The sequence below is a fragment of the Panthera pardus genome, unplaced genomic scaffold (assembly GCF_024362965.1).
Source record: "Panthera pardus isolate Hobbes unplaced genomic scaffold, ASM2436296v1 HiC_scaffold_2, whole genome shotgun sequence".
In the NCBI taxonomy this organism is placed as follows: domain Eukaryota; kingdom Metazoa; phylum Chordata; class Mammalia; order Carnivora; family Felidae; genus Panthera; species Panthera pardus.
Window position 1 is genome coordinate 138,269,967 of NW_026526765.1, and position 22,713 is coordinate 138,292,679.

At 46.4% G+C, this 22,713-nt stretch overlaps 1 protein-coding gene across 5 annotated transcripts in view; it reads right to left on the reverse strand.

Annotated features, from left to right (window-relative positions):
• Positions 1–20,354, reverse strand: part of SNCAIP (synuclein alpha interacting protein) — a 156,865-nt gene extending 136,511 nt beyond the window's left edge. Inside the window, exon 1 of one of the 5 annotated variants that reach the window (XM_019469557.2) lies at positions 20,152–20,354. The gene's annotated coding sequence lies outside the window, so the exon portion shown is untranslated. Of the gene's footprint in view, positions 1–18,879; positions 19,298–19,538; positions 19,811–19,986; positions 20,065–20,151 lie in introns of those variants that run through there. The other 4 variants (XM_053907534.1, XM_019469556.2, XM_019469559.2 and 1 more) reach the window with 4 other exon arrangements.
• Positions 20,355–22,713: the final 2,359 nt, after the last annotated feature.

Consider the following 22,713-nt stretch of genomic DNA (forward strand, 5'->3'; position numbering starts at 1 on the left):
CCTGAGCGAGTGCTTGCCATATCCCACCATGCTACAACGGCACATGCTTTTCTATTGTCGTTTCATTGTTACATCACCCCAACAAAGACGGCACTGCCACTTGAGAGGTTAAGAACTGGACCCAGGACCTTGATGTGGGTGACAACAGCTAGTAAATGTCTGAGCAAGAATTCAAACCAGGAAGTCTGACTCCAAGGTCCATGCTTTTCAGCATTACCCTCTGCCGAGAAGCCCTATGCTTCAGATGACTTTGCTCAAAGCTTCATTTTTGAGTGAGAGAATTCTAAATATACAGCATACTCCCATAACTACCTCAACAATTTTGAACCTAATTTAATAATTTTATACATAAAGTTTTAAACATCTATTTTTAAAAGCCATCCCATATTACTCTCTTATGATGGGTCTGCTTTTGACTTGGTTTCCTCTCAGGGTGTTGCCATACAGGCTGCTTCTGCAGTTGCATCAGAGAGCTGGGGCTCTAGTCCCACCAAATAAGCTTGTCGCACTAGAGTTAGTAAGACTTAGAAGTTAAAGAAAGTCATTTCTGCAGTAAGTTCTAAGGACCATGTGCTGGACTCACCATCCATTCATCCATCCATCCACCTATCCATCCATCCATCCATCCATCCATCCAATATCTCTAAGAATCACTATAACAAAGTCTCTCCACTAAATTTCTATTGCTTCTACCACTAATACAGATCTCTTTGAAATTCTCAGTTGCTAAAACAATGCCCTAAGTTGACTCCCTATAACAAATGTCTTACCCAGTCTTCACTTTTCTGCCACATTCCTTTTCCAAAACATGGCTCGATGTTGTTGTTGCCTTTTAAAGGAGACAATGTATGTAAATAAATGAACAGTTTGCCTGAGCTATAACAAGCCCTTCGTAAACACTATTATTTTTGCTACAACTATGTGCCAGACATGAAGATAAGCGCTGGGAATATGGCAGACATGAATGAGATATGGAGCCTGGCAGTGAGGACCTGTGAGTCTAGTGGAGACAAAGAAAAGTAAACCATCTATCACCACACAGTTGTGGAAACACCTCACTCCAACCTGTGTGGAGGCAGAGGTCAGGGGGAGCGAGTTCACAGAGTAAGAAGTCTGGGAACAGGAATAGGAAAATTCCTAGGAGACTAATAGACTGGAAATTGCAGGCAGCTTCAAGTTACTGAGTAAGTCTGGAGAGGCGTGGGGATCAGCCACCAGACCCATGAGGATGGACAGGTATGCGGGGCCAATCGTAAGGGCTTGTAGGTCATGCTAAGGATTTTTTATTTTATAAAGAGGCAACGAAAACCTACTACAAATTTACTGGCATGACCACAGACACAATCAATTTTAGAAAGATCAACATGGTAACAGTGCAGCAACTGATCAGAAAGGAGTAGGGCTGGGTTAAGAGGTTGCTGGGCTGATCAAAGGGAAAAATGATGACATCATGAATAAAGATACGACAAATATGGATGGAAAATGTTCAATGATGTTGAGAGTAACTGAACAAACAAGGTAAGATCTGTTGAGGACTGGGATTGTTGGGAGATACTGGGCATGGGGAGGTTCAAGAGAACAAAGTACTACAGATAATTTCCTTGAAAGCTGGGTCCATTCACTCAATTAAGAAATTGGAAGACAGCCAAGATTTTGAGGAAAACATGATGAACTTACTTTGGAGGTGTAAACTTTGAGAGCTGATGAAACAGCCCAATGTACATGACCAAGAGACAAAGAGGATCTCTAGCCCAAGGCTAGCGATAAAAATTTGGAAGTCATCAAAACAGGTGACGGCATAAGCCTTGAGAATGGATGACACAAGAATCTAGGTAGGATTATTTATTAGCATCACCCACTGAAAAAGAAACATAAGCCCCCTTTGCCCGCAGTGGGAAACAGATCAAGGTTTGGCCCTGGTCATCCTTTTGACATTATCTCCTGCCACTGCACACCATATATCTTATTGTGAAGTCACATCAAAATACTTATATTTTCCCAAGTGTATCAGACGCCATTGCCCTCTCCTAAATTTTCTGCCTGGTGAACACCCATTTGGCCTTGAGCTCTAAATCAAATGGCACTTTTCCTGAGAAGCCCTTGATAATCTGACCACCTTCCTCCCCCATCCCAGGTGGAGTTCACGGCTCCCTCCTCCTTCTGACTGTAGCACTTGCCCACACCTCGACTATCAATACCCAAGTTTCTCTCCTCTACTAGATAGAAAGTTCATAGAAGAAAAAGACTGCATCTACACAAGGAAAGGTATCAACTCATGTTTACAGAATGACTGCTTCAAATAATCAGTCTTCAATCTGCAAACACCATCCATCAGAAACTCTGTTTTAAAGGACTCATGACTCCTTCTGTTTGGCAAGCAGCCATAGAAGGTTCTTAGGTACAGTAATATGATACTTTTGGTATGATCTACTAAGAATTTAATTTTATTCCCATGTTACTAGTACTCACGTCAACACAACTGCTGTGGTGACAACAGTGTAATCATTTAAGATAATGATTACTATGAATACAGTAGTTCCTCTCACTGAAAATGCCACTGGATTTTACTCGAAGCAAAAAAAAAAAAAAAAAAAAAAAAAAAAAAATGGCAAGAGATGAAAACTAAACAGAAATAGAGGACTGAAATGAAGCAAGAGGAGGCTTCATTAGGATCAACTGGGAGATCCTGATGGCACTGTGTGGAATTACCTCATCCAAAAAGGACAATTCAAAGACAATAAACAGGCAAATGATAGATGAATAAAAAAGAGTTACGAAACTTTGCATTTGCTAAGTGCACAATATCTGAAAAGCATCTTCTTCACAAACAAGGAAGGCAGGAAGGCAGGGGTTGACTTTAAGGCAAATGTGAAAGGATAAAAGGGGATTCAAAGGTTCTAGTCACAATCATTCCTTCCAGAAGCATCGGTTCTTCTGGCAACAAGATATGTGGTTTTTCTTTTCTTTTCTTTTCTCCCCCCCCACCCCCACTCAGCAACTTGAACAAAAGGGACAATATATAAATTCTTATTTGGACTGACATCAAAAGGTCTTTCAAACTTCTATTCCTCCCCTGACTCTACTTAATTGTAAAAACGAAACACCGCAGACATTCACTATCTTTCTAGTTTGAGAACGAACACTCACACAATTTTCCCACAACCTCGAAAGATGCATCCATACAGTCTGCAATTTCAAGAGTTGTGACCAATTCATTATCAAATGGAAAGAAGTCCTACCATGTTTGGTTTTCAAAGGGGCCCCTACCTCTTCAGGGGATGTGTTAGTTTTTGTTCTTGACCAACAGTTTCATCAGCATGCTGTTAAGTTAGAGACAAGAGACTCTAAATATCACAGCGAACTATTTTGTGTGATTCAAGAAAGAGAACTCTTAGAAGTCAAAAGAATGTGTATGTGCACAAAATCTACTCCGCAAGCACCATAATGCTGGTCTCCTATTCAGCTTTGATTATAAATGAGCACATCTACACCCGAGGGTGGAGAAGAAATACAGGGCTAAGGATCATCTGTCTTGAGTGTATCAGGGGGGCATAAATGTGAAAATCTTAGCCCCAGCCCTTATAGTAATTAAAGTAAAGACGCTGACACATGCATGATTCAACCCAATTATGACTCAGTGGTCACAAATGGGGCTCACCTGCACTAAATGGACCCAATTATCCCAAGTAGGTTATGTTTTAATTTACTAAACACTTTGAAGTTTTAACTTCCTTTTCCAGATGTGTTGTGAGGGAGAACCCTATCCAAAGAGACAGAGTCAAAACTCTTTAATTCGCTTTTTAGTTCTGCCACTGTAGCACTTGCTGACCTTAGCCCTTAACCTCTCCCTGTTTCACTCATCCTGTTCTTAACCTTTGGAAGATGATAGCTGTCTTCTCGTCGTTTCAAGATTTTATAACAACAACATAATAATTATTATGACCAACCAATATGCTGTATTAAAAAAAGCTAATGACGATGCTCACACTTAACCTGTTGAATACCTACTAGAAGCCCATCGTTGTTTTACATTCTACCTAAATCGTGTCATCCTCACAATAACCTCTGAGACAGGGAGTCACTTGGAGGAGTTTAATAAAGAGACCATGTGCAAGCATGTGGGCAGGCTTTGTAGTAACTACAAGAGACAGTACAGTGAGCTAGTGAGTCCAAAGGACGGTGGTATCAGCATGAAGCGTCTGTAGGAGGGCAGTCATCAGACTTCAGAAAGCATCCTTGTGGAGATGGCTCCTGGTAGGAGCCTACAGTAGCAGGCAGTAACCTGGTAAAGGAGGGAACCCAGGAAGTAAACACCTCGCACTCTCTTGCCACCAGCCTGCTCCTGTCCTGATGATGCCTCCCAATGGCCAAATCCAATCAGAAGTCAGAGAACAAACGAGCCTCCTGATTCAGTCCAAACATCTCAGCGCACAAAGCAGGTAGATAAAGGAAGAGAGTGAACCTGGTATCTACTATTCCCAGTCATCCCAAGCATCCAAAAATTACCTTGAATAAATGAGGTTATCAATAAATATCTGTTAGTAAAAGAAGAAATGAGATCAAAATATCAAGAGGTCAGTATGTATGTGAAAACACACACAGTAAGAGACTGAGGCAAGCCTTGTTCTGAGGTTCAAGCTCAAGCTCATAACCAGTATGGTATTCTGCCTCCCATTCACTATCTATTTTTTTTAATGTTTATTTATTTTTGAGACAGTGAGCGAGGGAGGGGCAGAGAGAGAGGGAGACACAGAACCTGAGGCTCTGAGCTGTCAGCACAGAGCCCGAAGTGGGGCTCGAAACCACAAACTGTGAGATCATGACCTGAGCTGAAGTCTGTGCTTAACCAACTGAGCCACCCAGACACCCCTCCTATCCACCATCTTTATGCCACACCATTTAATAAGCATGCTGTGGGGCGTGTGGAGGAGACGGTGAGTATGATGGAGGTAATTACCACCCCCAAGAAACTTGTAATCTGTGTTCTAGTTTTATCTCACCTTTCCATCTCCAAATCCTCAAATTCCTCTCTTGCAAAAAAACTTCTGTAATAGTAGGTCTCTCACCCCTTACAATTCCATAACCTATTCCAACTAGAGGCTCGGCAGTGAAACTTTCCATCACATCGAATTTTGCCCACTTGATAGTATCCTGCCTTGGAAGGATGTTCTGAGCACATATGACACAGGGAGCATGGTGATATCTTTTGAGAAGACAAGGCCTTCAACTCTATTTACTGCAATGGACTAAGCCTTAGGTCTTATGTTAGCACAGTGACTTTCAAGACATGTTGAAGGATTCATTTATTCAGTTACAATATATTGATCATATAGTATATACTTGGGACTATGCAAGGTACAGACACAGACTGAGAAAACAATTTTTTTTATAAAATGTTTTTTAAGTTTATTTATTTTATTTCTGAGAGAGAGAGAGAAAGAGAGAGAGAGAGTGAGAAAGAGAGACAGAGAAAGTAGGGGAGGGGGGAGAGAGAGAGAGAATTCAGAGTGGGCTCCACACTGTCAGCACAGAGCCTGATGTGGGGTTTGAACCCACAAACAGTGAGATCATGACCTGAGCCGAAATCAAGAGTCAGACTTGAACTGGCTAAGCCACCCAAGTGCCCCAGAAAACAATTCTTACCCAAAATTAACAACTGCTTTCTGCACTAAGGAGTCAATTATTACCCAGAGGGAAGTTAAAAGTGTGTTAATTACCAAGAGAGGTCACGGGCACACATCTGGGAGTGCAGTCGTGATCCTGCCCCTCAGTGGCACCCTCCTTTACTTCTCCCCACATTGTTCAGAGCTTGGATACAGGATAAAAACCCTGTAATAAGCATCCTAACCCTGACGTTGTTCCTGGAGACAATCCAGTATTCTAATATGTTTCCATCTCTTCCTAAGAGCCTCTGCTTGGAAACGCCAGCTCCACATATAGGGGCCTGCCTCAAAGAGATCAAATAGTAATTTGCCCCTGTGGGTTTTTTCTCAGTTCTACTTTGGAGCTTGAGGAGGCCACTCTTTGCCGCCTGATCCTAACTGAAATAGCACATAGAAATCTTTCGTCTTTTTCAGGGACAAGGCGAGTGCGCTGGCACGGCAGCTCCCTTTCATGCTGTGCAAGCATTAGCTTTGCATTTTTAAAAACTATTGTACAATGTGTCATGCGGCGAGGTTTGCCAAAGGGAGGGAAAGGGGGGAAAAAAGAATAGCAGAGTTGATTTCCTACATGGAAGTTTTAATGATTCTGGAAAACCATCAACCCGTATCAAATTTCTATACTAATTTCACAGTTTCCCACAAATGGCAAGAATGCAAAACCATCAATTAGCCTCGTGGTGATTATATTTTGAAGAACAATCTATTTTCCTGATAGATAATTCTACCAAATGGAAAAATTCACTTTGTTAAAAACCTGAACACTTGATGATGTTTATTTCATGCAAGGGGCTCAAGGTAAAAATCGCCCTTTCAGTCATCTTCCAAATGTTTACTCAGGTGCACACACCTGTGCTTTCTGTCGCCAACCAAAGCTCTGAGTGTGCAGGATTTCTGCTCCGTGACAGTCATTTACATACATTATGAAACAGAAACTGAGGAGAAGCCATCAAGCCCTTGCTGGGAGGAGCCCGTATCCCTCTACTTACCAAATCAATCTGTAACTTAAAAAGAGCCCTGCTATTTCCTAGCAACATGAGTAAACATTGTACTATATCCAGCTCCCAAGATTTGTAACCATGTTAATCTGTGAGTACTCAATTTAATTAAAGATTAGACTTTTAAATTGTATTTTTAGTGCACAACAGTACTGCTAAATTATGATGATCAGCAGTTAAGTGTGCTTATGTCTGCAGAACTCGGGGAATGAAAATGAATCATTTATTTCCATCTTGATATGACTGCTCTTCTCTGAGGCGCTATGCTCCGAGTTCCCAGGCTTTGGAGTTCATTGGAATTCGATGGTTAAAACACAGCTTGGAGACCTCATTTATGAAAATTCCTTTAAACCTTTCACCACTTTGACAGATCCAGTCCAAGTGCACTGAGCCAATTCAAAAGTAGCTCTCAGCCCTTTTATAGGTTTTCAATTACACCAACACAGCACACCAGAGCCGTCATGTTGGACAAAGTCTATTACGGTCACAGAGAGGCACGAGAGCCTTTGTAAGAGACTCGTATGAAAGCAGCATTCTCACAACTGGAGCCAAGGGATGTAAAGCTTTGTCTGTCTCGAACCATCCTTGACTTATTAAAGAAGGGATCTTCAAATGACTTAAACGTGGCTAGTGCTTAGTTATCTACTACAGGATGCAGGCTATGTGGGTTTTTTGGCTGTTTTTTTTTTTTTTTTATCTTTTTAGAATTTACTTTGCAAAAATACTGGCAAGCTACCTTGTCTTCAAACTGTTCCAAATAGCTTTCCCAAAGAATTGTTCAAACATTTTCTAGGCTTCATTCATTCCCTACCCCCTCATAGCGTGTGACAGCAGGATTCACTTTTCCCCATGTGCGTTCCGAGAAACAAAAACCCCAAGCGGGTCAATGAGCTTTCCAGGCTGACACTGGTCATCAATGGTAAAACAGAGGTTAGGCCTGATTCCATTTACTATTTCAAAGCACTCTTTAAGCCGGCCTGAGACGCCTAGAGTCTCCTCTGAGACAAGGATCCCTTACAATGTTTATAGGACCTAACAGATCGTACAGTGATAGTTTCTTCCATTTGCAAACTGTGCATTTATTTGAGTATGTGGTTGGTATGGCTTTATGGGAGTGCCAATCTTTGAAACTTGGTTGTATGAGTTCTTTTAAGTGACATTCACCATTAGGGGTAAAGGGGACAAACGTGCCCATTAGTGGGTTAGAAGCACTTGCAAAATTTAAATGCTGTATGTGCAAATGCTAATTTACTCAGGATATCAATCTCCCATTTTCTCCAGGGAGTGGTGAGGTCTCTAAAACCACTGGCAACAGAGACAGCTCCCTGACACAGCTATTCCTCCCCTGCTTATTTCATGTTCTGGAGGGCAGATGGGCCTTTTTGTGTGTTTGGTCTATCCTGCTTGTTTGGGATTTTTTTTTTTTATCCTGTTAAATAAGACCATGAAGTTTTAATATACTGGACTGTGCCTAAATTCCTCCAATCATCAATATTGGAAGAGGCAAAGCCTAAAGCTGAACACGACATGGGGAACCTCAGAACAGTTTGAGGCTAGGAACACCCCTATCCAGTGTCGAGGCTTCCTGGCCATGCGGCGGGACTCAAATGCAGTTCTGTGGCACTGGCCAGAGCCGGGAGCTGACAGGCAAAGTGAGCGCTGGGAGACAAGGCCCCACAAACCAATCCCGGCAGCTCCTGGTGTTACACATAATCTTTCCTCATTCATTAATGAATTCCCAATGCACTGAATGCCAGCTGCGGGCCTACTAAATGCCGCATTCCACATTGGGGACAGGAAGTTGACAGGTGCAACCCTACCCTCAAGAGCCCAGGTTGTAGCGAGCAGCCAGCCCCATCCAACAGGCCCAAGAGCAGAGGCGCAGGCTCACTGTGGAGGGACGACAGAGGGAGTCGTCACTGAGTCTGCCCTTGGGACTCCCACTGCCTCCTCAGAGCCCAAGCCTGGAGTCCACTATGGGAGCCACAAGCCACATGTGGCTACTAACCATCACAAGTGTGGCTCGAGTCTGAGTTAAAAACAAAACACACACCAACTTTCAAAAAGTATGAAAAACAAGAACGAAAGGGAGGTAGTTAATAATTTTTTTTATATTACATGAGGAAATGCTAATATCCAGGATATACTGCATTAAGTAAAATAGAGGACTGAAATTAATTCCACCTGTTTCCTCTTATTTTTCCTAACGTGCTTGCTAGAAAATGAGAAATTAATTAAGTGGCTCACATTCACAGACTTATTATTTCTGTCCACCAGTTTTGTTGTTTTTTTTTTAACGTTTATTTATTTATTTATTTTGGAGAAAGAGAGAGAGAGGGAGGGAATGTGTGTGAGTGGCGGAGGGTCAGAGAGGGAAGGAAACAGAGAACTTGAAGCAGGCTCCACGCCCTCAGCACAGAGCCCGACACGGGTCCCAGACTGCCAAAGCCACCCAGGCACCCCTCTACCCGCCCGTTGTGGTGTAAGAAGTCACAACACAACACTTAGAGAGAGAACCTGGGAGGCTGTCTCGGGGGCAGCTGGGGGGCAGGGAGAAGGAAATGTGTAGAAAAGAGCACACAGGGGCGCCTCTCAGGGGCTGCAAAGATGGGCAGAGGCTGGCAGTGCGTTTGCTTCCTGAGCAGTACATGCCTGTCAGATTCATTTGCAGCAGAGAGACCACAACATCAAAGCCAAAATGACAATAATCACATCACAAATAACTTAGAAGCAGCCTGTGGCTTACACTAGGCTATGCTCCGCCAGGCACCAGACCGGCTAGCTAGCCCTGCCTTCAACCCCATCCGGCCAGTCATTTGGTCACTCTGCCCCCTCATCTGAAAAGGGGTGGCTGAGATGCAATGATGCGCCTGTGTCCCCCTTACTCTGCCTACTAAGTCTCTGGAAATCTAAAGCACTCTCAACAACCCAGGGGAGGGATGAAAGTGCTAGAGAAGCAGACACGCTTGTGCCTAGAGATGTAAATCTGCAAAGAACGGAGAAGGGAGTAGAATCAATCCTTTGTACTTTCTCTTTCCGAAAACATCACCTTTTCTTTCTTTGCTAGCCCCCTTCCCGGGTAGATCTAGAAGAGATGGAAATGCCACGAGCTCAGGAATCACACCTGTGAGCTCACTGTGGTGACCACAGCTCCGAGAGGAGCCTGGCATAGAGCAGCACCTCACCGTAACGGTCTGTGAGGGGTGCCAATGGAGATTCTGCAGCCGGTTTTGCTGCTGAGTGTTGCTGCTGTGTGGTTAATGACTCTGAGGGTGCAAGCTGCACTCAGGAAAGAGCGAGGGGCTCACTGAGGCAGGGTCAAGCAGCAGCGATCTGTCTCTCGGACGCTGGGGTCTGCGTGCGAGCTGTCAACCCAGGCGAAGGTGGAGAGGAGCCGAGACCTTCCCAGCCCTTGTTGGCTCCTGCACGGGAGACAACCCCAGAGGTTGCTGCAGCAGAAGCGGCTGCCTGACCCACTGCCACCAGGGAAGCTGCAGGGTGAGGGAAGTCAAGGGGGAACAAAGGCTCGGAAGGTCACGGGCACAGGTCTCACGCCCAGCGTGGTGAGAGGAACGAGCACGGATACCGCATGAAATAACAGTGATGCCCGCCGGGGTTTGACTCCACTCTCAGCACTTGGTGGCTGGGAGACTGAGCTCCTTCTCTGACCCTCATTCTCCGCAGCTTACAACAGGGCTGGGAACACAGGTCTTAGGGGGCTGGTTAGCTACAATGTACTTTTCAAAAAGGACTGGCACACAATAAACACTCAATAAATGGTCAATAAGTGGTATATATTCAACAATGGCCATTATTTTTCTTCTGGATTACAGCTTTTTTTTTTTTAATTTATTTTTTTAACATTTATTCGTCTTTGAGAAACAGAGAAAGACAGAGCATGAGCGGGGGAGGAGCAGAGAGAGAGAGGAGACACAGAATCAGAAGCAGGCTCCAGGCTCTGAGCTGTGTCAGCACAGAGCCTGACGCAGGGCTCGAACTCACTGACTGCGAGATCATGACCTGAGCCGAAGTAGGACTCTTAACTGACTGAGCCACCCAGGCGCCCCAACAGCTTTTTTTAATTTGTTTTTTTGATGTTTTTAATTTATTTTTGAGAGAGAGAAAGAGAGAGAGCATGGAAGCGGGGGAGAGGCAGAGAGAGAGGGAAACAGAGGATCTGAAGTGGTCTCTGTGCTGTCACTGTAGACCCCAATGTGGGGCTCGAAAACACACATTGAGCTAAAGTTGGATGTTTAACCCACTGAGCCACCCAGGCGCCCCTGGATTATAGCTCTTAAACAAGGTTTTTAACCTGGAGTCTGTGGGGCCCCAGGAAATCCACAAATGGGCTGCCACATATTCTGGAAGCCCCTGGACTCAGTGGTGTGTATGAACATCTTTTTTTCTTTTTTCTTTTTTTTAATGTTTATTTTTGAGAGAGAGACAGAGCACAAGTGAGGGAGGGGCAGAGAGAGACAGGGAGACACAGAATCCGAAGCAGGCTCCAGGCTCCGAGCTGTCAGCACAGAGCCCGACGCGGGGGCCTTAACTCACGAACCACAAGATCATGACCTGAGCTGAAGTCAGATGCTTAACCGACCAAGCTACTCAGGAGCCCCCAAACTTTTTTTCTAAGGAAAGTATCCTCAGCTTTCATCAGATCCCCAGAAGGCTCTCAGACTGGAAACCGGTGAAAACCCACTGAGCTTCTGTGACTTCCAAAGTGTTTAGCATATTTTCCGTATCTATGGACTTTCTGAATGACCCTCAGGACAAAGACTTCACTCTGGCTGTTCAAGAGGCGTGAGTTTTATACACAGCAGTACAATCTGCAGATGGGCCCTTTATTATCTGAAGTACAGGAATATGGCTGGAATTTCTAAGGCAGACATCCATCTTAATTCCATCTGTAGTCCCAGAGCCCTTACCACTCGAAATACATCTTTCTCCGCGGTCTTTTTGACATAATTGAAGGCGAAGGGAGGCAGGTGGCATGTTTTATACCTCGAAGGCGGTCACCCGGTTTTAGAACCACGAGAACTGAAATTGTAACTGGGTGAATTGCAAGAGCCCAATCAAAGCTTGATTTTACTCCTCACCAACCCAGATGAGGGTCTGACAGCTTGGCCATCTCCAGGAAGAAGGACCTTAACTCTGTAAATCATAAGCTTCCTCACAGGCAGGAAAAGGATAGATAATGGTAATAGCTCCTTCCTAGGGCTGCTGTGAGAATTAATAAGAAAATAATTGTAAGTCATCTGTTAAGCAACCAACGCAGAGTAAGTGCCTCATAAATATTAACTATTAAATAACCTCTCTTATGGAAGAGGGGGAAAAAAAAAGTATTCCTCATCTGATCTCTGGGCCATGCATTTTAGCTTCGAGACGGACTTTGGGCCACTGGTATTTTTCAGCGTCTTTCTTGAGGTAGCTGTTAGTGACCAAGTAGGCATCGAGCGTTACACAGAGCCAGGAAAACAGCAGAAAGGTGTCTGAACGGTGATTTCAAAGACACCCTGCTTTCCTGGCCAACATTCAGAGATGCAAATTTAGGAATCACGTTAAAGGAAACAGGACAAATCTTGAAAATCACCGAGGTTAATGACTCAGCACACCCTTTTCATTCCTTCCCCTAAAGCTTCTTCATGTTTGCTGTGAGGACCCCTGCACTAGACACAGGGATACAGAGATGAGAAAGCCCCTCGGAGCTGTCACAGCACAACGGGACAGGACGTCACACATATGGCACCACAGGGTAAAGTAGAATGTGGGGCCGGGCGGGGCTGGGCAGGACCCGGTGTTCAAGCAAAGGCTTCTCCGAGAAACAACACTTGGGGTGCATGTGGAAGGAGGAGTGAATGTTCAAGGTCAAGTCAGGTCAAGAAAGGAGAAACAACATTCCACTGGGACAAAAGCACAGCCAGAAAAAAACCCATGAAGATGAGAGAAAATGAAGCCTTTGGGGGCCTTCAAGTGGCAGAGGTCAGCACAGCGTGGGGGTCACGTGGGCAGGGGGCAGAAGCCACACGGCACACACCTCCCTCCCATCCAACCTCCTGTGTCCACAGGAGGCAGGGCCCACGTTATGGGGGACCCAGGAACTGTGGAATTCAAGATCAGGAGGTTGCTCTTTTCCTCCAGGGCTGTGAAGTTCTGAATGGCTCTCAGGCAGCTACCCGATTCGATTTTATCTATTTGTTCTTTGAAAGATCACCCTGGCCACGGTGAGGAGGATGGAGTTGAAGCAGAGAGACTGGACGTGGCATTCTCAGAGGGTACTTGTGCAGGGTGAAACGAGGGGGGGGGGCTCTAAACTAACGGGGGAAAGAGTGAGACAGAGACAGGGGTCCTGGTGAGTGACCCAATGAGAGGTCAAATCAGGTCATTCCCAGGTTCATGGCTTGGGGGCAGAGAGACGATGCATCCTCCAGGGAAAATGGATGGAAGAGTAGATATACCTTACATACCTGTTCTTTTTGCTTACACAGGATCCTCGCTCTCTTCTCGATAGTTTCTTTTTAAAGAACCACCCCTTGCTTGCTCTCAGGCTATTTACTTTGGGAGGGTTTTACCCACCACCCCCTCATGAAGTTCCCACATCCTCCCCATGTCTCGCCTCTGCCCACAGACTGTTCCTTCCATTCACGAAGGCTCCAGGCCTGGGCACATGATCAAGGCCAAGTCAAGTCGAATTCCATGTTCCAGATCCCTGGCCACAGGAGCTGGTTCAGGCATGGGCATGTGCCCATTAATTAAGAGTTAATCCCAAATTATTCTCTTCCCCTGCAGGGGTTAAACTTGAAGCTGCTTTGGACCATTGTACCACCAGGAAGAAGAGAGGAAATCAGAATCGGAGCCTTCCTGAACTTTTCCCATAAGGGAGACAATATATGCCCCTGCCTAGTTGAGTAAGTACAAGCTGGGTTTCTGTGACTTGCAGCCAAGAGCCGTGACAAAGATAAGTAAAGAAAATTGTGTTTCAAAAGAGAAAAGTCTACTTTTGTGAGTGGTGGATTATAAAAAAAAAAAAAAAAACAACCAAAAAACCTACATTTCTGAGACAATAGTACCTTAAAACATTTGAATCTAAAAAAGACACTTAGGGACTTTATAGCAAATTCTACTGTGACTAATGAAAAGTCAAACCAGACTGCTTTTGAAAATGTTACTGCACCAGATAATGGCACATTCACTCATTAAGTTAACATTTATTGAATATCTTCAGGGTTCTTAGACGTGCACAAAAGAAACTATAAAAGCGTACCCTTGGATTTGAGCTGGTCCATCCAAGCCCTTCCATAACGAGCAGCTGTGCGTGCTGTTCAGACTAATTGTGTGACGTTAGAGAGGCCAGGTGTTCCTGTCTGGCCCACAGCTGCACTTGATGGTGAGGGCACCACCTGAATTTCAGACTGGCCATCAATAAAACACGGCGGGTTGCACAGCACCTCAACAGAGCCCTTAGGTACAAGAGTGGAATGTGTTGTGAATTCCTGTCCCCTCCAATAAAACAACCCCCGGACCTTCTTTCTTTACTCTCCTTCCATGAAAAGACCCCCACACTGGCAAGGGTTTAACTGTTACCGATGCACCCTCGTCTCTGTGTAAGTATGCCTGTACCATCACCTCCTGCCCTGTCCGCTCCTCAGGGGCCAGGTCCAAATAAGTCTGGCGGGTGTTCATTCCTGGTGGGCACTGGCTGGTTTGGCCACCCCGGGTGGATCCATTCCCGCTTCTGAGGGCAGGTCTGCCTTCTCCTCCGAGGAAGCGCCTACCTACTCCCCATCGTGTGCTGTCTTAGTGGGCCTGTCAATCAACGCGCCGAGCGAAGCAGTGTGCATGCCATTCAAACTAGACCAAAGGTTTTCTCTGTGTGGGTATGCCAAGTCCAAGGGCAGACCTCCAGCTGTGCCTTGCAGAGAAAGAACATCAGTCCCCGCTCCCCAGCCCCCTTGAGGAGTTCTGTTTCCACCCTGAAAGTGGTTCTTCTGACTTCCCTTTGACCCTTGGGATAGCCTCCGTGTTCCCTTTTGTTTTCCGTTGCTTTACTTGGGAGAAACTCCAGCATATGTAAGTTGCTGCACTTTAAGCACGAAGCAATAGCTACCATTCAGAGCATACTCTGCAGCTGATAAAGTACTTTCACATCCAATTTATCTCTTTTAATCCACCTTTCTGAAACTGAATTTTTCTCCTCCCCCCCAAATAAATCACTTATTGATCTATTTCTCACAATGGCACATTCTTTCAGCCACTTAAGCTTTTTTTTTTTTTTTAACCTCAGAATGATTTTGACTAGAGGCTTTCAGTAATGCTGTGTCATCAGTCACCCCATCCCAAAATACGGAATCTCCCAGAATGATCCCTTCCTTTCCGTTTTCTTTGCTTCTGCCTTTGCCAGAGCCTTCCTCACTGCCCACCAACGGTCTGCTGACTTTGCCACCAGCCTACCATCTCTAAACCATCCTGATGCCACTGGCAGAAGGCTGTGACTAACATTTTACCGTCACTGTGTTATTCATCATCTTCCCAAGGTTTACAGAATGAAGACTACAGGACAATGAGGTCCAGGACATTCTCTGACCTAAATTCTGGGGTGCCTACGAGCAGGCTTCACTCAGCTCTCCGGTCTTGCAGTACATTCCTCCTTAGCAGAAAACATTTGCGAGAATGAGTGTCCTCAAACATGTAAATTGCAAAAAAAAAAAAAAAGAAAGAAAGAAAGAAAAAAAAAGGAGGCTACAATTTCTTGCAGCTACCTCTTATTAGAAGTGGAGTCTTTCTTGGGGCGCCTGGGTGGTTCAGTCAGTTAAGTGTCCAACTTCGGCTCAGGTCATGATCTCACAGTTTGTGGGTTTGGGCCCCGCATTGGGCTCTGTGCTGACAGCTCAGAGCCTGGAGCCTGTTTCAGATTCTGTGTCTCCCTCTCTCTGCACCTCCCCTGTTCACGCTCTGTCTCTGTCTCTCTCAAAAACAAACATTAAAAAAAAATTTAAAAAAAGAAGTGGAATCTTTCTATACTGCTTGAATCCAAGGTGACCTTGTGATTTGAATCGAATTGGTCCATGGGATGTCCTGGGTGCCTGTTAACCTGGCTAACAGTCTGATAACCGCCAGATGTAACTGAAGCCCTCCTAGATCACCCTGCCACCAGCTCGCCCACCAGGTGACTGACGATGCCTGAAGGAACCCCACCAAGATCAGCAGAAGAACCATCCAGCTGAACTCAGTCCAAACCATGGACCACACAACCATGAGCTTTAATATTTGCTTTAAGCAAATGCTTTTTGGGGTGACTGGTTATTCAGCAATGGACAAGTGATAAAAACATCTGAGCTGATTGGTCATTTTCTCCTTAGAATCCCTTTTCATTTACTATTTAGCATCTTGGTTGCTCAATCATACAGTATCTTCCTTCATCTTTTGTATGATTCATTTTTCATGTGTCCTATTTCCTCCCTTCTAAATTCCTTGCGAAGAGTTCCTGTGTTTTATACTTTTATATGCCACAAATGCACAAAGTGAATACACAATAAAGAGGAATCAACTAGTGCATTTCGGGGCCCAGCCATCAGCCTTATCAATTCATAGTCATCATTTGGACAAATATTTTGGTCACTAACTTTTTTTTTTTTTAATGTTTATTTTTGAGAGAGAAATAGAGCACAATCAGGGGAGGGGCAGACAGAGAGACAGAGAGACAGAGAATCTGAAGCAGGCTCCAGGCTTTGAGCTGACAGCACAGAGCCCGATGCTGGGCTTGAACTCAAGCACCATGAGATCATGACCTGAGCTGAAGTTGGATGCTTAACTGACTGAGCCACCCAGGCACCCCGCCCTGGTCACTAACTTTTTTTTTTTTTATTTTTTATTTTTTTTTAATTTTTTTTTTCAACGTTTTTTATTTATTTTTGGGACAGAGAGAGACAGAGCATGAACGGGGGAGGGGCAGAGAGAGAGGGAGACACAGAATCGGAAACAGGCTTCAGGCTCCGAGCCATCAGCCCAGAGCCTGACGCGGGGCTCGAACTCACGGACGGCGAGATCGTGACCTGGCTGAAGTCGGACGCTTAACCGACTGCGCCACCCAGGCGCCACCCAGGCGCCCCAAACTTTTAAAGCTTAAAAGAGAGCTAAGATGGAAACAGTCAATTATGAAATCTAGTTATCCACATAAAGTGCAAAATCATGTAAAGTATATATCATAGTAGTAACCGATTCATTACTGATCCATTTTCAGTAAATTATTTCTTGTAACTAAACCCGCACATCAATCAAAGGTACACAAGAATGAGGCACCCTGGTGGCTCAGTCGGTTAAGAGTCCGACTTTGGATTTCTGCAGAGGTCATGATCTCACGGTCATGGGATCAAGCCCCGCACTGGGCTCTGCGCTGAGCGTGGAGCCTGCTGGGGATTCTCTCCCTCTCTGCGCCCTCTCCCCTGCTCACACTCTCTCTTCCTCCAAATAAATAAACAAACATACTTTTTTAAAGGTGCACAAGGAACCAAGTATAGAAGGGTAAAAGTTTCACAGAAGCAACTGTTTGATTTTCACCAGGATGTTATTGTTCTCCCAAGACACATATTTCTCCTATGTGGTTTGCAACGGTAACCTGACAGACTGCCAAAAACAAGGTTTCTATTCGAAGAGTGTCACTGATTCTCTTGTTGCCTTTCAATTAGATTTTGCATTTAAAAGAGAATCTCCCTTGTGTTTCTTATAATGATGCACCTGCTCCTTGGGAGATTTCCTCTTTTGACAAGTAATGCCTTAAATCTGGCAAGAGAAACAGCTCCAGGCTTCCTGTGATAATATCAAAGATCATTTGTTTGTATAAGATGTTTGTGTGGGTTTCCCTCCTAAGAGCAGTAAAGTACTACTCCACTTCCTTCCAAAACAACAGCGCACACAAAGTTTCTTGGCCTCTGTTCTGCATTTCCACAGACACCTGCACCAGGACAACTGCCTGGAATTAGCAAGGCTGTGACATAGTACATGGAGAGCTTCATTTGCCCTGGTCACTTGCTTTTGGACATCAATACACAGTAAATGTCAAATCAGCACAGGCAGTGTTACTTCCAATCTACTATCTTGTAACTTATCCTCATGAAAATTAAATCTACATTCAAAGTTATATCCCTTAGTTTTTAATAATTTTTTTTTTCTAACTGAGATGTCCACAGATCCTTAAGAGAAGCACCATCTTTTTTTTTTTTTTTTTTTTTTTTTTTTTTTTTTTTTTTTCTGATTCTAGACCTAGGGACTCCTTCCTATTTGATTATGGGTAATCTTCAGTTGAAACTGCCTTCGCATGAGAGACTTCTATGATGGATAGAAAACGTCACACCTTCTTCAAACAGTTTCAAGAACCCCTTAAAGCGATCTCCTTTCACTCTCACCAGGCTGAGTGTAAATTAACATTGAGATGCATCAGGAATGGCCAATAGACATTCTCTCCCAGAGGTGAACACATTAGCATACCGCTTTCCTATACCTTGTTCTCTCTGCCTTTTAAAATTTCAATATGTACAAATGAAATACAGATTTCAACCCATTCCCCGCTGGGATGTCTGCTCCATAATGAGAGAAATAGGTTTTTGCCTTCCTGCAGATTCAGCAAGGAAAGTGGTGCTCGAAAATTACGTGTTTAGAGTGACACCTTGGAGAACTGACATACTGTGCACACATGTAATCCTCATAAACCTCCCCAGACAGCCCTTATTTCATTTTGCAAACTGCACCCTGGCCGGGCTCCACAGCACGTGGTGTGCGGCGGGCCTGTCCTGCACCGGCTCTCCCTTCCTCTGGGCTCTTCCTTGCCTCCGGGGTCTCTGATGGGCACTTGTCAGTAACAGTCAACAGGAGCGAGGTGGCACAGCCACCCGCCAGTGAAAAACTGACACCGACCGGAATGCTTCCTTAATTAACTTTCCCAAGGAAAGCAACGTTCCCACAGGAAAAAACAACACGTCCCCGCCGCCCCCCCCCCTCCTAGCGGTCCATTGAAAATGAGCAACAATGCCGTTGCCTTTTTGTTTCCTAAAGACTTTCTTTGCTGCAAGCAGTAGCGTGTTCCTCAAAGAATGCTAGTATTTCCTGTGGAAACTGTATGGCTGCCAGTAACGGCTCATAATTTTCCCTTCTCTTCTTTTCGTAAAAATGAAATAAACAAAACGTGGCATTTGACAATAGCCAAAATACCAGTTCACCCCACTTACCACCTGCAGATGAAAGTCATCACCACGAGAGAAGGCCAAGAGAGGCACATTCGCGGCTAAAATCGACGCGGACGAGCCCGGGACGCAGGACAGCGCCGGAGGGGCAGGTCGCAGCCCCGGCTGGACGGGGCAGCCAGGGAGCTCCGGGGATGCGCGCGGGGCTCCCCTGGGCGGCACAACCCCAGGCGCCCCCCTTTCGCGTTTATTATTATCGTGATTGGGTCCTGTCGCTGTTACTATTACTTCGCCCCTCGTTATCTCGGCTTTCAGGCGCTGGGGCACTGCCCATCCCTGCCTCCGAGGTGGCAGCCAGGATAATAACCACACGAAACGGGCAAAGGGAAGGAACAATCCTTTGGAAACCGAGGCGGGGGTTGTCTGCCCACCCCCCTTCCCCTGAGTAAAGCTGCCGCTCGGTAGCCGCAGCCGTTACTATAGAGACCTCCTCCCCCCCCCCCACCACCACCCCCAAAACCCTTTCTGCATTGGCCCCGCCGCTGCTCCGGCCGCCGGGACTCGCGGCACAAAGGGGGCCCGGGGGCTGCGGGGAGCAGGGGCGACACCCGCCGGGGTCTCCCGGTGCAAACTTGGAGAGGCTCAGCCGCCCGCCGCCGCCGCCCGCCGCCTCCCCGCCGCTCCCGCCGGGGACCTGGACTCACCGGGGGGCGCCCCGCGCGCCGGCGGCTTGGAAGCGCGGACGGACTGACGGACGCACGGTGGACGGCGGCGGCGGGAGCAGGAACCGCCGCAGCGGGAGCGGGAGCGGGGCGGGCGGCGGAGGCGCTGCCGCGGCCCCGCTACGTCACAATGCGGCCGGGCCGCCGGCGCCGCTCCCCCGGCCCCCCAACGGGAGCGCGCGGGCGGGGGCAGCCCCGGGGCGGCCGGGCGCGGAGCTGGCGCGGGGGGACGCGGGGCGCACCGCCGGGGACGGGGGCGCGGCCACACCGCCCGGGCTGCCGGAGCCGCCGCGCGCCCCGCGTCCCCGCGCCTGCCCCCCCCCCCCCCCGGGCCGCGCGCCCCTGCTCCGCCCGCCTGACGGCGACCCTCCCCGGCCGGCCCACGCCCCTCCCGCGCCGCCTCCCCACCCGCCCGCCGCTGTCCGCGAACCTGCGCTTCCTTCTCCACCTTTCGCTCGTTCGCCTCTGCCGCCTTTGCGTCTCCCCAGCTGGGCTTCTCCTCTCCTCCCCTCCTACTTTTTGCCCCCCGCTTCCCTCCTTCTCCTCCGCCCCCCGCCCGGCGGCCTCTCCCCCTGGAAATGAAATCGACCCTCACCGGGATCCACGCGTCAGCCGCTGCCACCTCATTGGTCCCCAAATCAGTCCAGCGGGGTCCGGCCTGAACCGGGACGAGGGACTCGGGGAGGGGAAACGGAAGGTGGGCACAGTACTGGGACACTGCTGTGCCTGCGAAGCCTTTGGCAGAGGATGTGGCGCTGGCACGGAGTCCTCGCCCCCACTCCTCCTTCCCGCCCCGGAGGCTCGTCCCCTCCAGGACTTCGCCAGGGAGAGGAGGACAAGGGGGCTTGGCCCGGAACGTGCTTTGCTCAAGCGTGGGTGCTGGCTGGAGACTTTGGTCTGAAATAATGGCTTTTTAATTGTACAGCGTTGAACACATCACCGTCCCTACAGGAATATTAACTTTACTTTTAGCGTCTTTTTCTTAATGGGAGACAGGGAGTGATGGGAGGGATGGGGGGCGGGGGGGGGGGGCTGTGGGCAGCTGGTGAGGCGTGTGGGCAAGCCAGCAGTGGTGACTGCGTCTTTCCTTCCTTATTTCCGAAATGAAATCAGGGAGAGTGGAAGCATTTATGGTAACATTGGCTCACGACCATCTCGCTTTTGCCCTTTGGAAAGCTTTAAATGGTTTTTAAGAAATCTCTTTCCCAGGAGAGATGACTCGAGAAGTTCACTCAGCAATGCTATGGAGGGCCACTCTCTTGCTCCAGGGTGTGGCTACTTGCCCGTTGCTGCCCCAGAGAAAAGTGTGAGGAAGCAAGTTCTCGTCCATCCATCCTCTTTGTTCCCTTGCCAGGTCCAAGCGAGCAAGAGTGGCGCCACGATCCTGAGAAACTCAGCACTTAATCTGGGTTAATGGCACTGGGGATGTGTAGCATGTGTGAGCCTGTCAGTGAAGATACATCATCGATAATATATTTACTCCATAGAATAATGGTAATGTATTATATATTAATGGCATGTAATACTGTATTTTACATATGTTCATTATAATATAGATTCAATATGTAACAACCAGCAAGGACCTGGTTGTTTAAAAACTGGGGTTCTCTGGGGGCACCTGGGTGGCTCAGTTCAGTTGAGCATTATAGGACTTCAGCTCAGGTCACGATCTCGGGGTCTTTGAGTCCCAGCCCCACATGGGGCTCTCTGCTGACAGCTCAGAGCCTGGAGTCTGCTTCAGATTCTGTGTCTCCCTCTCTCTCCCCTCTCTCTCTCCACCCGCGCCCCTCCCCCCCACCCCCCCCCCCCCGCCCCGCTCACGCTCTGCCTCTCTCATAAATAGTAAAAAAAATGAAAAACTGGGGTTCTCTGGATGACTCGTGTAACACTGCACACAGTGCCTGTGGAGTCCATGGGTTGCTCTGTTGGCCGGAAAAAGGCAAGTTGTAGGATTAGGAGGACACAGCTCAGCAATCCTGTTCTGGACCTGTTTTGGACAAGTACATAATTACTAAAATGAGGACTACCTTGAAGGCCAGCAGAAGACATTTCACATGCTTTTAATTTGATTTCCTATTGAAAAACTAAATCTCTCCCTCTCTGCTTTTCGACATAAACAGCCAAGAGCGTGTCCTGCAGCCTTGTAATTTGTTTATTGTCATTTATCATACATATGACTTTGAGTACATACATGGAAAGTGGCTTCACAATTTTAAAAACACACATTATCCCTCAGTAGAAAATATAAAGTCAGATGACATCATATGGCACTAAAAATACTTGAAAATATTGGGCTTAATTCATTCACATCTGGTTAAAATAAAAATACCGTTTTTTTGTGTGTTTTCCCTTTTTTTTTTTTTTTTTTTTTTGCCTCGTATAAACTCCGAGAAAAGCACATCTTGCTTCCATCCAGTAGATATGGATGGAAATTGGTGTCATCCTTGACGTGGTCTACAGAGAGCATTGTTTCACTGCCATCTTGTTAAATATTTTGACGTCCTGTTCTTTAAAAATCAGATTTTAATTTATTGAAGGACTAAGTTGTTGAAGAGTAATTAATGGACATCTTCTTCCCACTGCTGTAAACATCTACTAGCTCTAACAATGAGTCAGGTGTTAATTCAGTTTAAATGGTTCCACACGAGGGGCCCGACTGTGTTGCAGGTACAGAAAATGGGTTTTCCCAGGAAAAAAAAGTTCTCTGGTTTTGGCAGCCAAAGGAATAGCATGCCATAGTGTGAAAGAGCAATCTTTGCGATGTTGTTTCAGATATTTTTCCATTTTTTTTAGAGTTCTTTCGTTATGGTTTATTCTCTTTCTAACATGTTTTTGATTACATGTTTACCATTGTTTCCATGTGATTATTTTTACACTGTGATTTTAGCCTATGCTTATATATACTTTCCTACATAGTCCATGAGTTTGCTTTTGCTTGGATTGTTTGTTGGTTTGCTTCTTCTGTGCAATCTGTTGCTAAATCTTAAACCACATGCCAAAGCATGGAGGTAGTGTAGTTGCGTTGGAACAGAGCTGCTAGATTATAGAGCGGATGGCAAGAAAGCCAGCTTCCTCAACATCGTGTTGACTCTTTTATCAAGTTCATGAACTACTCTGCCTAGTCTTTCAATTGCTTATTACCAACCAGTCTGATACT